We start from the raw sequence: 16,147 nt of genomic DNA on the forward strand, positions 1-16,147 counted from the left end.
GCCACGTGGTGTCTAATAGACTTCGCACATGAGTGAACTTGAAATATTCTCTAAAGAATGTCAATAAATAACTATGGAGAGTGGCATTTGCAGGAAAATTATGGTCTCACAGAAGCAGGTAAGCATGAAAGTTAGTGGCTGAGCAATTACCACTGACATGTGCTTATGTATTAATAAAACCCTAGCTACCATGGTTTGGGGAAGCAAAAGTTATGAAACAACAGTTAAGAGAAGGTTGGAGAATGACTGAACAGTAGCATTAATACTACTAATGAAATAACAGACTGGTCTCAAATATGACCAAAATTTGTGGATTTGTTTTAGGGTATCTTGTCATTAGCTTATAAATATGATTTCACTGGTGTCATTGGTGATGGACTCTAGGCCGAATATTTAATCTGGACAGAGACCTCATCTTCCTTTCCTTCCTTTTATCCTCAATATTCCACAATGACAACAAAACATAAAACATTGAATCAGATGGCTATTCTTTATCTACAAATCACTATAGAATTGATTGGCTTGTTAATTCAGCTGAATCACTGTTGGTTTTTTCATAGACAAATTCAGCATAATATATAATACAGATATATATGTATATATGTATATACATATATATGTATGTATATATGTATATGTATATATGTACATATATGTATATATGTATATACATATATGTATATATGTACATATATGTGTATATATATGTATGTGTATATGTATATACATATATATGTATGTATGTGTATATATGTATACATATATATGTATATACACATGTATATATGTATACATACATATATGTGTGTATATATGTATATACATATATGTATATATGTATATATGCATATATATGTCTGTATTATATATTATGCTGAATTTGTATATATATATGTATATATATATGGATAATACATATGGATACTAAGAAAAATTTCTCTATATGTTGTGTTTAGGTTATCTTCTCAAAGGAAAACTATGTCAGTGAACAAAGTAGATTTGGAAGAAATAATGATGTTCATAGATAGTTATGTATTGAACAAACAAGTGTTTTAAGAAATGTTTCTATCAGCCTGAAATCTAGTCTAGTCAGGAATCTGTCTGTATATACCCATGGCGGATTCAAGTTGATGTATAGCAAAACCAATACAATATTGTAAAGTAAAAAAAATAAAAGTTTGAGTAAAAAAAAAAAAAAGAGCAGAGTTTTGGATTATATCTTTGGCAATATCTGTAGGTAAACATTTCTAGGACTTACTCTTTCCCTGAAGGAAATTCAACAGAATTTACCAATTCAACTGAACAAAGGTTAGTATTAATGGATAAGTCTTTCCCCTGTTATGCACCTGTATTCTGCCCCTTTGCCGCATAATCTTTGAAATCATTCACTCATTTTTTATCACTTCCCAGGAAATGTCATCAGTCCTCCATTTCCTGTTTCACAGTTCTGTAGAATTCTTCATATTATTATGAATTACCCTACAGATAATGCAGTTTTAAATTATCCCCAATAAACAATAAAACTCAGGTATCAGATATATAATTTCATGTACAAAATAATGTTTACTAAAACTGACTATCACAAGTTTGTCTCTAAAACTTATCATGGTCCCCTCGAATCTTCAAAAATACTGGCAAAACTTTAAGTTCAATAGGAATAAAAAGATTGAGTAAAATTAAAAAAAATTTGAGAAAGAACAATAATACATTGAGTAATTTGATGTGCATATGTGTGCATGCTCAGTCACTTAGTCATGTCCGACTTGTTGTGACCCCAAGGACTATAGCCTGCCAGGCTCCACCGTTCATGGGAGTTCTCAGGCAAGAATACTGGAGTGGATTGCCATTTCCTCCTCCAGGGTATCTTCCTGACCCAGGCATCAAACCCATGTCTCTTGCATCTCCTGCAATGGCCATCTGTGAAGCAAATAGTTTTATATCCTGAGTCAAATTTCAATGAGATAATATTAAGTTTTTTCTTTACCTCTGAAAATAGTATCTTGTGTGTTTTATCCTTTTTTAAAATACAGTCTTCAAAAAAGGTACTTTTGAACTTCTTTTCGCTCAGATACACATGCTATGCTTTGGTTGACAGGCTTGCCATACTCCAGTCAGACACCTTTCCTCTTTCTCTTATCTGTAGCCATATGCTATTCTTTCTATGGTGTGTGCCAATGCCATTAGAAGCAATTATTTAGAATTTGTTTACCTATATTTTGCTTCTTAATTGCATTTAATTTGTTACTCCTAAAGCTTAGTGTATATCCTGAAATGTGAACAGAGTTATGTTGGACTGCCTTGAATTAGGGGTAAAAAGGCTTTTATATTTGTTTGTGAGAGTTGATTAGGCAGACCTTTTCCCATCTAGCAAACACTTACTCATCTTTGTTTCTATTCGCATTCACTCCTACTCTTTAACTTCTTTTTGTCTTCCCACTTTTCTGTGAGCCTCTTTTATCGGGTAGTTTATTTCTTATTATTAAATTTGTGGTACGAGGAGGGAGGAGGAGGAGGGTTCAGGATGGGGAACACGTGTATACCTGTGGCGGATTCATGTTGATATATGGCCAAACCAATAGAATATTGTAAAGTTAAAAAATAAAAAAATATATAAAAAAATAAATAAATTTTGAGAGTTCTTTACATATTCAGTATATAAACCATTTATCAGATATGTAATTTAAAAATATCTTCTTCCAATCTGTGGACTATCTTTTTATTCACTTAACAGTGTCTTTTGAGGAACAGTTTTACCTTTCAGTGAAATACAATTTGTTATTTTTTAAAACTTTATAGATCATGGTTTTTCTGTTATAGCTAAGAAACTTTGCCTACTTTGTTTGTGATAACATTAAATATACAGTCTCTTTGGAAAACCAGCTTGGCAGTGTCTTTAAAATGTACACACCCATCTACCATCTGATCCAGTCATTCTATTCCTAGGTGTTTACCTAAGAGAAATGAAAGCATATGTGTGCACAATGACTTGCACATAAATATTCATAGCAATTTTATTTGTAATAGCCCTCCAAAATGGAAATAGCCCAAATATTCATCCATAGTTGAATGGATAAAGAAATTGTGACATATCCATACAATGCTATGCTTGTGTGCCTGCTAATTTGCTCTAGTCGATCTGGCTCTGCGACACTATGGACTGTAGCCTGACAGGCTCCTCTGTCCGTGGGATTTCCCAGGCAAGAATACTGGAGTAGGTTGCCATGCCCTCTTCCAGGGGATCTTCCTGACCCAAGGATCGGACCCAGGGATCGAAGCCAGGTCTCCTGCATCGCAGGCAGGGAAGCCCATACATTGGAATAGTACCCACCAATAAAGAGAAACATATTGTTGACATATGTTCCAACTGGATGAATATTAAAATAATTATATGGAGTGAAAGAAGCCAGATGAGAAGTGAGAGTACATTGTCTGTTATCATTTATATAAAATTCTATAAAATGCAAACTAGCCTGCAGTAACAGAAAAAAAGATGAGAGGTTTTGGGGACATAGGGTAGGGTCAGACAGGGACAGGGAGGGTGATTTCAAAGAGGCAGGAGGAAATTTGGGGGCATGACTGAATATGTTTATTAATTTGATTGCAGTGATGTTTTCATGAGTGTACTTATAGGTCAAAAATTGTACATATGTAGCTTATTGTCTGCCAAATGAAATCTCAATGCAGCTGCTAAATATTATATCCATACTCCAACATCCGTATATACCAGTTCAACTAAAAAAACCTAAAGAACAGCCCAGAAAGACAAAAACAGCATACTGTTTATTCTGATGATTTGATCGGATAATTCACTCAAAATCAAAACAGCACTAGTTTCATGGATTTGTCCATTAATTTATCGCCCAGAATGAGAGGACTCTGGGAATTAGCTATGCAGCCTGAGGCTGTGGTGACAAGTTGCAAAATATGTACCCTTGTGCCTTAACCTCTCACACACTAAGTTGGAATCAATGCCTTTCAACAAAAAAATGCTTCTCCCTATTTTCTAAGTAAAATTCCAGAAAAAACAGTATTAGACTTTTTTTTTTTCTTTTTCTTTGCAAGGATCTGTTTTTCATGGGTTTGGAAAATCGATTTTCTTCTCACTATGTTTTGTTTTCTCATAAAGTTTTCCCAGAAGCAGATGTATTAAAATTATATATTGGAAACCCTAAAAAATGACTTCACAACTGCAACTTCTGAAACATGTTTTAACATTTCACAATTCTTTCAACTCCTTTGGTTTTTTGACTGTAGTGTTTTTCAAAGATATTCCTTCTCAGTTTTCTTTATTTTTAACATTTTTGTAAACTTAGCACTTCTAATACCATTTTTAAAAGATTTACTGCACTTTTTCAAATTTTGATTTTGGACATATCATTGCAAAAATTTGATTTTGAAAATCAAAATCATTTGATTTTGGACATAACATTGCAATCATGCAATTGGCAAAATGTATTTTGCAGTGTGGGCTTGAATTTATTTTATGTTTAAGGGAAGAATGATCCTTATGTCTCTGATTAAATTTTTCAGTAGTTTAGGATAAAGTAAACAATTCTCTTCTTGGTCTTGAGGGGCTGTAATAAGGAGGAGTAAAAGAAAGGAAATTAGTCTCAGGTTTCTCTCATCTCCACCCTCATATCAAACCCAAGCCCACAGAGGTATGGGGGAGATTTATAGAGGAGATGTGGGGCCTTTCATCTCTAGACCTCAGTGGAGAAGGCTGCATGTCACTCAGAGAAACCTGGCCTCTATGTATGTGTTCCATATAGCAAGGGAGTAATGAGACGAGGGTAGTATGAGCATACATTCTGTTTGCCTGGGGTGGTCTTGGTTTCCTTTACACTTGATTTTTCTTTGCATACTCATCAGTGGGTGTCCCTTTTATTCTCAAGAGTATCCTGGTTTGAATGATGGAGTGGCCCAGATATCCTTCATCAGTCTGAATCAACTTTCTCACAATAGTCATAAAAACTGGTTGCTGAAAACTCACAGCTAGTCCTTCCCAGGACAGTTGGCCTCTGCTGAATCAGATACAACATTACATAGAAGGTTGTGGTTCCACTTCACTGCCCTCAAACCCCTGGCAGCCAGAGGCTGAAAACTGACTGACAGACCAGGTTGATTCCCTTGCACGTGGGAGGAGCAACTCTTAAGATGCAACTTGTGCTCAAACTCCCCGTGGAGTTAGACTAAAGCTAGTCCCTAACTGAGACCACAGTCTTGCTTGTTTTATTTTTGTTTGTTATTTTGAATGGTTTTTTATCTTATACTGTTTTACTTATTCCCTTTCTCCTGAGAATCCTTAATCATTTACTTACAGAAGAAAGTAACAGAGATAAGGCTGAAACTGGTGCCAGGAAACAGACTTTAAAGATGGGAATATAGAGTTAGATAACTCACTAGCTGTATGGTAGTGAGAGGCCATCCACTCGGTAGGGGAAGGGTTGATGTTCTGTGGCTAGCTTTGGTTTTGTGATTTCTATGTCTTTCACTAATGGTGAAGATAGATACGATGCAGGTAGAAGAGCACAGATTAAATGGTCAATATCTATGTCTAAGTACTATGCATGTATGCATGCATGCTTAGTCAATTCAATCATGTCCAATTATTTGTGACCCGATGGACTGTACCCTGCCAGGCTCCTCTGTTCATGGGATTTCCCAGGCAAGAATACTGGAGTGGGTTGAGGAAACCCATAAGTATTACTGGAATTGAGTAGCTATTGCTAAACACCATTTGTGTGTTGAAGATAAAATATCCAGCTCAAAAAAAAAAAAAAAAATATCCAGCTCAGATCTATTCTTTACGAATTTAAAGCAAAGTATGACCGTTAGAGAGTCTACTAAACTTGTACTTAAAGAGATTCCCATCTCTTAAGCCAGAGAGAAGACAGAGCTGGAAACCAGACATGGTACTTGACTATAAAAGAGATTAAACTGTTCTCAGTGTAGGAAAGTATCCTTCACCAACATTGGCTTTGACAAGGAGAAAGTATGATCCTGAGATTTGCAATGGGGAATATTAGGCTACAGGCACTTAAAATCCTTCCATGCCTTCAGTTCCTGAATGCTCTGGGTCTGCAAAAGTGTCCCACTCCCCTTGTTTCCCAGGTGATGCTAATGGTAAAGAACCCACCCGCCAGTGCAAGTAGATGTAGAAGATGTGGGTTCCATCTCTGGGTCGGGAAGATCCCCTGGAGGAGGAAATGACAATCCACTCCAGTATTCTTGCCTAGAGAATCCCATGGACAGAGGAGCCTGGCAGGCTGCAGTCCATAGAGTCAGACACAATGGAAGCGACAGAACACACGCCTTACCTTTTTGGAAGTTAAGACCTTTCTTGCTTACCTCCAGTGAGGTAAGTGCCTTATAAGACAATGGTTTCCTTCTTCAGCACCTGCCTTTATACATTTTCTTGACTACCAGGGTCCATTAGTGTTAGTTGCTCAGTTGTGCCCAACTCTTTGCGACCCCATGGACTGCAGCCCACCAGGCTCCTCTGTCCATGAGATTTTCCAGGCAAGGATACTGGAGTGGGTTGCCATTTCCTCTCCAGGGGATCTTCCCAACCCAGGGATCGAACCCTGATCTCCTGCTCTGCAGGCAGATTCTTTACCCACTGAGCTACAAGGGAAGCCCTCATAGGGCTTCATAGGGTCCATAACTAGGATTAAATCTCTGGATGATCTGTCAAGGGAAGTGTTGGGTTTAATAGGGAAGAAAAATAATTATAATCCAAAGAAATTGTAAAACCTAGCTAACATGGATTGGCAAGAAACACAGTGGTTAACATAATTATTAATCGTGGTCATTTTGGAAGTATTAGCAGAGGCATACTTAAACTTTAAGACACCTCAAGAATACTAATATTTTGCACTAATTTTCATACAGTGCATTGTTTCAACTAAAAACTCCAGCTAAAGTTACAGGTATTTTTACATTTCCCAGTTATGGCTTAGATAAATTAAAAGTCCTGACTCAATTTTAGGATCTTATCAAATAAATGAAAATTTAAACATAATAGTCTATATTTGATAACTCTATTACATTTTTATCAATACCTATTAAAAATGAAAATTATGTTGCTCAAAGGAAATTATAGTTAAATATTATTTCTGAGTATATTTTCCTAGTGTTCTATTATTTTAATACTCTGAAATTACTTTAATTATATTGAATTTGAAAAAACCTTAGTCTATAATTTGTAATTACTCTGGGGTGCCGAAATCTGAAATCAGTTAAGGGGTCTCCTTTCCAGGATCACAGTCTCATATATTTTCAAGAAGATCCCTGAAGGTAATGACTATATAACCAGATTTTCCCAAACTGTGTCTGCCTGATAGAGAAAATAATTTGATATATTTTGATTAGATTAAAAGTATTTAAATGAATGCTAAATGTATTATCTCCATATATATTTCTACAAAGAAGTGCCAAAGATCCTTTAATGAATAAAGAAAAAAGTTTTAAATATTTCTTGATGAAAATAACTCCATTGGGCCTAGAAATTTCAGGCAGAAGTAAGAATGGGTGGTTTTGAATGCAGATTGATACATTAGAGCTTAAAGATAAAGAGAAACAGCATATATGCTAGTTATTGTGAACCTTTCCTCTTGAAGATGCACCTTTCAGAGCATAAATACCTCTGAGAGCCTCTTCTGACTGCTTTATAGTGGTGATCTTCCATCTGAGATGCTTGAGTCCTAGGTCTTCCTCAGCAGAGTATCAGTGGTCATAGTGGTAAAGACAGTTCAAGAGTTCAGGCTCTGGGCTCCCCACTCTGTATTCAGTGAGAGCAGCTTTATTTTAATCTGCTATATGTATTGGGCTTCTGTAGGATTACCTTTGAGGAAAGAAATAATTACACTTGAAAACTATTGCCTTAGTTGCCAGCTCGTCAAAGAGGAAGATGATTACAGATTTTTGTCCTAATTGATTCCACCTGCTAAGGTGAGCCTTTTGCTTGCACTAGCAAGTTACTCGTCTCACCATCTCACCTTGATATCACTTTCAAGTATCTCCATGTTATGTCTGCCTTTGCTGTACTATAAGGTACTTTCCATTGCAAACGACTACTCTTTGTCAAAGACTCTGATGCTGGGAGGGATTGGGGGCAGGAGGAGAAGGGGACGACAGAGGATGAGATGGCTGGATGGCATCACTGACTCGATGGACGTGAGTCCGAGTGAACTCCGGGAGTTGGTGATGGACAGGGAGGCCTGGCGTGCTGTGATTCATGGGGTCACAAAGAGTTGGACACAACTGAGCGACTGAACTGAACTGAACTCTTTGTCAAATTGGTGTCCTGACCATCCTTTGCTGAACCTGAGCTTATTCTCCACCCTGAAATCCTCCTTGTACTTATATTCTCACCTGAAGCCCTTTCCAGGTCACACAGGTCACTTTCTTCTTGACTGCTGATTGCATTTAATGTCAGTATACACATAGCCAGTGATCCACTATTCCTATATATATCTTTCTTAATTTTGATTATGTAGTAGCCATATTTTATCATGAAGACTGCTAAATCCCACTTGAAAACTCAATAGATAAATACTAATTGATTTACTTTTGTATTACACCTATGTCACTATATTCTGAGACGTTCGCTTTATAAATTAGGTTAGTAGATTTCTGCTCTTTAAAAATAAGTGCTAATTTTGAAGCAATATCAAAGTTACAGAAGAGATACACGTACATTTTCAGAATTTAATTTTTTTAAGTTTTATTCATTTATTCTTTGGTGCACTGGGTCTTTGTTAATGCACATGGACTTTCTCTGGTTGTGGTGAGCGGGGGCTGCTCTACAGTTGTGGTGCACAGGCTTCACATTGTGGTGGCTTCTCTCGTGTGGAGAAAGCATGCAAGCTTTGTACTTTGTGGCTTGTGGGCTCTAGAGTGCAGGCTCAGTGGTTGTGGCATGTGGGCTTTGTTGTCCTGCAGTGTGTGGGATTTTCAAAGACCAGGGTTCAAGCTCATGTCCCCTGCATTGGCAAGTAGATTCTTAACTGCTAGACTACCAGGGAAATCCCTAAAAATTCTTGCCCTGAACTATTTGAGGAAAATAGCCAACCTGATGTCCCATCACTTCTAAATATTCCACTGTGTAATTCTTACAAAGAACTACCCCTGCATAATCATAGTATAACCATCAACATTAGGAAGTTAGTGCCAGTATGTTTCTACCATTTAAACCTTAGACACAGTTCCAGCTTTGCCACTTTCAGTATTGTCTTTACAGCAAAGGTTCCAATTCAGAACCAGGTACTATATTTTGTTTTCATGTCTCTTTAATCTCTGATATTTTCAAATATTACAATCCTATTACTTTTCAAACTGTCAACTTGAGTTTGTCTGATGTTTACTTAGGTTTTCTCAGTTGGCACAATGGTAAGAAATCCACCTGCCAATGCAAGAGACACAAGACAAGTGGGTTCAATCCCTGGGTCACGACAATCCTCTGGAGAAGCAAGTGGCAACCCACTCCAGTGTTCTTTCCCAGAAAGTCCCATGGACAGAGGACAGGCCAAGAGGTCGCAAAGAGTTGGGCATAGCTGAGTGACTGAGCACAGACACACACACACACACAAACACACACACACATACACACACCTAGACATTGGCTTTACTTTAAAAAAATCTTTGGCGCATTTCCTCTTACAACTTACAATGACTGCTTCCTATTGGTTAAGGATAAAAGGGTTCATCCTATTCAAATGTCCTTATGAGCTCCCGTTAGCCTATGCTGTGAACACAGTTCCTTGCCCTCCGTTCAGCTGAGATCCCATATTTATATTGTATTGCAGCAACAATATATTGAAAGTAAAAAAACTAGCCCAATACACAGAAATATCTTGCACTCTTATACAATAACAATGAAAAATCAGAAAGAGAAATTAAGGAAACAATCCCATTCACCATTGCAACAAAAAGAATAAAATACTCAGGAATAAACCTATCTGCTGCTGCTGCTGCTAAGTCGCTTCAGTCATATCCGACCCTGTGCGACCCCAGAGACGGCAGCCCACCAGGCTCTCCCGTCCCTAGGATTCTCCAGGCAAGAACACTGGAGTGGGTTGCCATTTCCTTCTCCAATGCATGAAAGTGAAAAGTAAAAGTGAAGTCGCTCAGTAGTGTCCAACTCTTCGCGACCCCATGGACTGCAGCCTATCAGGCTCCTCTGTCCATGGGAGTTTCCAGGCAAGGGTACTGGAGTGAGGTGCCATTGCCTTCTCCTAAACCTACCTAGAGAGACAAAAGAATTGTATGCAGAAAACTATAAGACACTGATGAAAGGAATCAAAGATGATGCAAATGGAGAGCTATTCCATGTTCTTGTATTGGAAAAGTCAATATTGTGAAAAATGACTCTGTGACCCAAAGTAATCTGCAGATTCAGTGGAATCCCTAGCAAACTACCAGTGGTATTTTTCAAAGAACTGAAACAAAAAGTTCACAATTTGTATGGAAAAACAAAAGATACTGAATAGCCAAAGCAATCTTGTGAAAGAAGAATGTAGCTGGAGGAAACAACCTTCCTGATTTCAAACTATAGTACAAAGCTACAGTCATTAAGACAGTACAGTACTGGCACAAAAAACAGAAACAAACACCAGTGGAGCAAGACTGAAAGTCCAGAGAGGAACTCCCTGACCTATGGGCACCTACCTTTGACAAAGGAGGGAAGAATATACAATGGAGAAAAGATGACAAGATGACCTATGGGCACCTACCTTTGACAAAGGAGGGAAGAATATACAATGGAGAAAAGATGACCTATGGGCACCTACCTTTGACAAAGAAGGGAAGAATATACAATGGAAAAAAGATAGTCTCTTCAATAAATGGTGCTGGGAAAATTGGGCAGCTGCTTGTAAAAGAATGAAATTAGAACACTTCTTAACACCATACACAGAAATAAACACAAAATTGATTAAAGACCTAAATGCAACACAGAAACTATAAACCTCTTAAAGGAAAACATAAGCAGGACACTCTTTGACATAAATCCAAGCAAGATCCTTTATGACCACCTCCTAGAATAATGGAAATAAAAGCAAAAATAAACAAACGAGACCTAATTAAACCTAAAAGCTTTTACCCGATGAAGGAAACTATAAACAAAGTGAAAAGAAAACCCTCAGAGTGGGAGAAAATAATAGCATATGAAACAACTGACAAAGGATTAATCTCCAGAATATACAAGCAGCTCATTCAGCTCATACCAGAAAAAGAAACAATCCAATTACAAACTGGACAGCAGAACAAACTTTTCCCCCAAGAAGACATACAGATGGCTAATGAACACATGAAAAGATACTCAACATTGCTCAATTAGAGAAATGCAAATCAAAACTACAATGAAGTGTCACCTCACACCAGTCAGAATGGCCATCATCAAAAAATCTACAAACAATAAGTGCTGGAGAGGATGTCGAGAAAAGGGAAACCTATTGCACTGTTGGTGGGAAATGAAAATTGATACAGTCACTATGGAGAACAGTATGGCAACTTAAAAAAAAAACAACTAGGAATAAAACTACCATATAACTCAGTAAGTCCAATACTGGACATGTACCCTGATGAAACCATAATTGAAAAAGACACATGTACCCTTGAGCCCCAAGGTTCATTGCAGCACTATTTACAAGGGAACATTTCATGCAAAGATGGGCTCGATAAAGGACATAAATGGTATGGACCTAACAGAAGCAGAAGATATTAAGAAGAGGTGGCAAGAATACACAGAACTGTACAAAAAAGATCTTCACAACCCAGATAATCACGATGGTGTGATCACTCACCTAGAGCCAGAGATCCTAGAATATAAAGTCAAGAGGATATCACTACAAACAAAGCTAGTGGAGGGGATGGCATTCCAGTTGAGCTATTTCAAATCCTGAAAGATGATGCTGTGAAAGTGCTGCACTCAATATGCCAGGAAATTTGGAAAACTCAGCAGTGGCCACTGGAAAAGGACTGGAAAAGGTCAGCTTTCATTCCAATCCCAAAGAAAGGCAATGCCAAAGAATGCTCAAAGTACCGCACAATTGCACTCATCTCACACGCTAGTAAAGTAATGCTCAAAATTCTCCAAGCCAGGCTTTAGCAATACATGAACTGTGAACTTCCAGATGTTCAAGCTGGTTTTAGAAAAGGCAGAGGAACCAGAGATCAAATTGCCAAGATTTGCTGGATCATCGAAAAAGCAAGAGAGTTTCAGAAAAACATCCATTTCTGCTTTATTGACTATGCCAAAGTCTTTGACTATGTGCTTCACAATAGACTGTGGAAAATTCTGAAAGAGATGGGAATACCAGACCACCTGACCTGCCTCTTGAGAAATTTGTATGCAGGTCAGGAAGCAACAATTAGAAGTGGACATGGAACAACAGACTGGTTCCAAATAGGAAAAGGAGTACGTCAAGGCTGTATATTGTCACCCTGCTTATTTAACTTCTATGCAGAGTACATCATGAGAAACACTGGGCTGGAAGAAGCACAAGCTGGAATCAAGATTGCTGGGAGACATATCAATCACCTCAGATATGCAGATGACACCACCCTTATGGCAGAAAGTGAAGAGGAACTAAAAAGCTCCTTTATGAAAGTGAAAGAGGAGACTGAAAAAGTTGGCTTAAGGCTCAAGATTCAGAAAACAAAGATCATGGCATCTGGTCCCATCACTTCATGGGAAATAGATGGGGAAACAGTGGAAACAGTGTCAGACTTTATTTTTTTGGGCTCCAAAATCACTGCAGATGGTGACTGCAGCCATGAAGTTAAAAGATGCTTACTCCTTGGAAGGAAAGTTACGACCAACCTAGATAGCATATTGAAAAGCAGAGATTACTTTGCCAACAAATGTCTGTCTAGTCAAGGCTATCATTTTTCCAGTGGTCATGTACGGATGTGAGAGTTGGACTGTGAAGAAAGCTGAGTGCCAAAGAATTGATGCTTTGAACTGTGGTGTTGGAGAAAACTCTTGAGAGTCCCTTGGACTGCAAGGAGATCCAACCAGTCCATTCTAAAGGAGATAAGTCCTGGGTGTTCATTGGAAGGACTGATGCTAAGCTGAAACTCCAGTACTTTGGCAAGAGTTGACTTTGCGAAGAGTTGACTCATTGGAAAAGACTCTGATGCTGGGAGGGATTGGGGGCAGGAGGAGAAGGGGACGCCAGAGGATGAGATGGCTGGATGGCATCACTGCCTCGATGGACATGAGTCTGAGTTAACTCTGGGAGCTGGTGATGGACAGGGAGGCCTGGCATGCCACAATTCATGGGGTGGCAGAGTCGGACATGACTGAGTGACTGAACTGAACTGAACTGAAGATGTGGAAGCAACATAGATGTCCATTGACAGATGAATTGATAAAGAATTTGTGGTATATATATACAATGGAATATTCAGTTCAGTTCAGTCTCTCAGTTGTGTCCGACTCTGGGTCAGGATGGGTGTGAGGTGAGAGAGAGGTTCAAGAGGGAAGAGACATATTTATACCTATGGCTGATTCATGTTGATGTGTGGCAGAAACCAACACAATATTATAAAGCAATTATCCTCCAAAAATAAGTAGATTTTTAAAAAATTTTTAAAAATGAAAATAACCTAGCCCAGAGCTAGTAAATATGATTTTAATGAATACATGACATTTGTCTGCACTGAACTGACTAAAGTCATCTGTTATTTGACATTATCAACTTGTATTCTTTCAGCAGTAACATGTTCAGAGTAATCTCTTGTATGACACAAAAGGCAGTCTTCTAAGGCAGGTAATATTCCTAAGAATGCTTCTTTTACTAACTGTGCTTATTCTTTATGCAATTTCAGTGGAAAAATATGTTCATAAAACCACTAAGTTTCATAATATAGTTTTATTGGTGCTTAAGGAAGTATTTGGTATTCTGATATTAGCACATATTCCAATCAGTCCAATATTTATTTCTGTCAGAAGTAACAAAGGCACTCCAATCTAAACAGTGTTCCTTTGTCTAGCACAATTACCTGAAGATAAAGCAGAACTCTAATTCAATTAACTAAAGAAAATAAAGGATGCTTGAGGAGATATGCTGTTTAAGGAGGAGTGCTATGATTACCTAAAAGCATATTATCTTTTTAGTGGAAAGACAACCTTTGTTGGCTTCCTCTACTATGAGTGAATAGAATTTCTTACTAATTTTAGCCAAAAATAGACCAATGACCGGCTGAACTCCAGTGACTGTAACAAACCCCAAACTCCAAGCTATTTTCATGGCATCTGGTGACAAAAATACTAAGATTTGCCCTGCAGATGCAGGCATCCTGTAGGAATGAGTACAGAATAAAGGAGCAAGATTTGAGGTACCCTTCCCTTCTCTGTATCAGTACCACGATAACTACTTTATGTGTTACTTCATCTACAGCTTCAGTTCAGTTCAGTTCAGTTCAGTTCAGTCACTCAGTCGTGTCCAACTATTTGCGACCCCATGAATAGCAGCACGCCAGGCCTCCCGTCCATCACCAACTCTTGGAGTTCACTGAAACTCTCGTCCGTCGAGTCGGTGATGCCATCCAGCCATCTCATCCTCTGTCATCCCCTTTTCCTCCTGCCCCCAATCCCTCCCAGCATCCAATGAGTCAACTCTTCGCATGAGGTGGCCAAAGTACTGGAGTTTCAGCTTTAGCATCATTCTTTCCAAAGAACACCCAGGGCTGATCTCCTTTAGAATGGACTGGTTGGATCTCCGTGCAGTCCAAGGGACTCTCAAGAGTCTTCTCTAACACCACAGTTCAAAAGCATCAATTCTTTGGCGCTCAGCCTTCTTCACAGTCCAACTCTTGCATCCATACATGACCACTGGAAAAACCATAACCTTGACTAGACGGAGCTTTATTGGCAAAGTATTGTCTCTGGTTTTCAATATGCTATCTAGGTTGGTCATAACTTTCCTTCCAAGGAGTAAGCGTCTTTTAATTTCATGGCTGCAGTCACCATCTGCAGTGATTTTGGAGCCAAAAAAATAAAGTCTGACACCGTTTCCACTGTTTCCCCATCTATTTCTCATGAAGTGATGGGACCAGATGCCATGATCTTTGTTTTCTGAATCTTGAGCTTTAAGCCAACTTTTTCACTCTCCTCTTTCACTTTCATCAAGAAGCTTTTTAGTTCCTCTTTACTTTCTGCCATAAGGGTGGTGTCATCTGCATATCTGAGGTTATTGATGTTTCTCCTGGCAATCTTGATTCCAGCTTGTGCTTCTTCCAGCCCAGTGTTTCTCATGATGTACTCTGCATAAAAGTTAAATAAGCAGATGACAATATACAGCTTTGACTTACTCCTTTTCCTATTTGGAACCCAGAAGATAGTTACCATTCTTCTCAAATAACAACAAATTAAAAGGGAAATTAAGAAACTTGCCTGATATTTGTATATAATAGATATTGCCTGTGCAAGCGAGAAAACAAAGTAAATGGCACTTCTGGGGTTTGCAATATAGTGGCCCCGTGTAAGAGTCTATAGTGACTTACTGTAAATCTTCAACTTTCCAAGGCATCATTTTCATTCCCAAACAAGCTTCTTGTGATAATACAAGAAGGTTTGCATAGCTTCATGAATGTTAAGCAAACTAAAATTAGAAACTATATTTCTACTTGACTTTGCATGTAAGATTTCTCCAATGAGGAAATTGGCTGAAAACAGGAAATGATCTTACAGGGACAAGGCAGAAATTCACTCAGAAGTTATTTCATTTTCTATTTTTATATTAATAAAATTCCCTTTTTTCTTTAATATTTCCCAATCTCAAGAAATGATGGTATGTCATTAAAGATTGCAATAGTAAATGTGAAAATGTAGTTTGATTTTTATAATCCCACATGGTCAAGAGTTGTAAACATTTTCATTTTTTCAATATGGCCTTTTTGTGTTTCACTATACTTGTCCTGAATCCTACATTAGTGTCAGTGATGGTGTTTGATAGGTGCTCGATACTGTCTTTTAAAATATTATTAGCGTGAAGCTCAGTTGGACTTAAAAGTTGTACTTCAACTTTTAGTTGACTGTTCCCAGATTCTTCTTTTAAATCAGCAAGTCCTACAGCTATCTCTAACTCATCTCTCTAGGATCAAATTTTGAAGTTACTGTGAGGTAAAGAGATATACACAA

The sequence above is a fragment of the Bos indicus x Bos taurus genome, chromosome 20, assembly GCF_003369695.1.
Source record: "Bos indicus x Bos taurus breed Angus x Brahman F1 hybrid chromosome 20, Bos_hybrid_MaternalHap_v2.0, whole genome shotgun sequence".
Taxonomy (NCBI): Eukaryota; Metazoa; Chordata; class Mammalia; order Artiodactyla; family Bovidae; genus Bos; species Bos indicus x Bos taurus.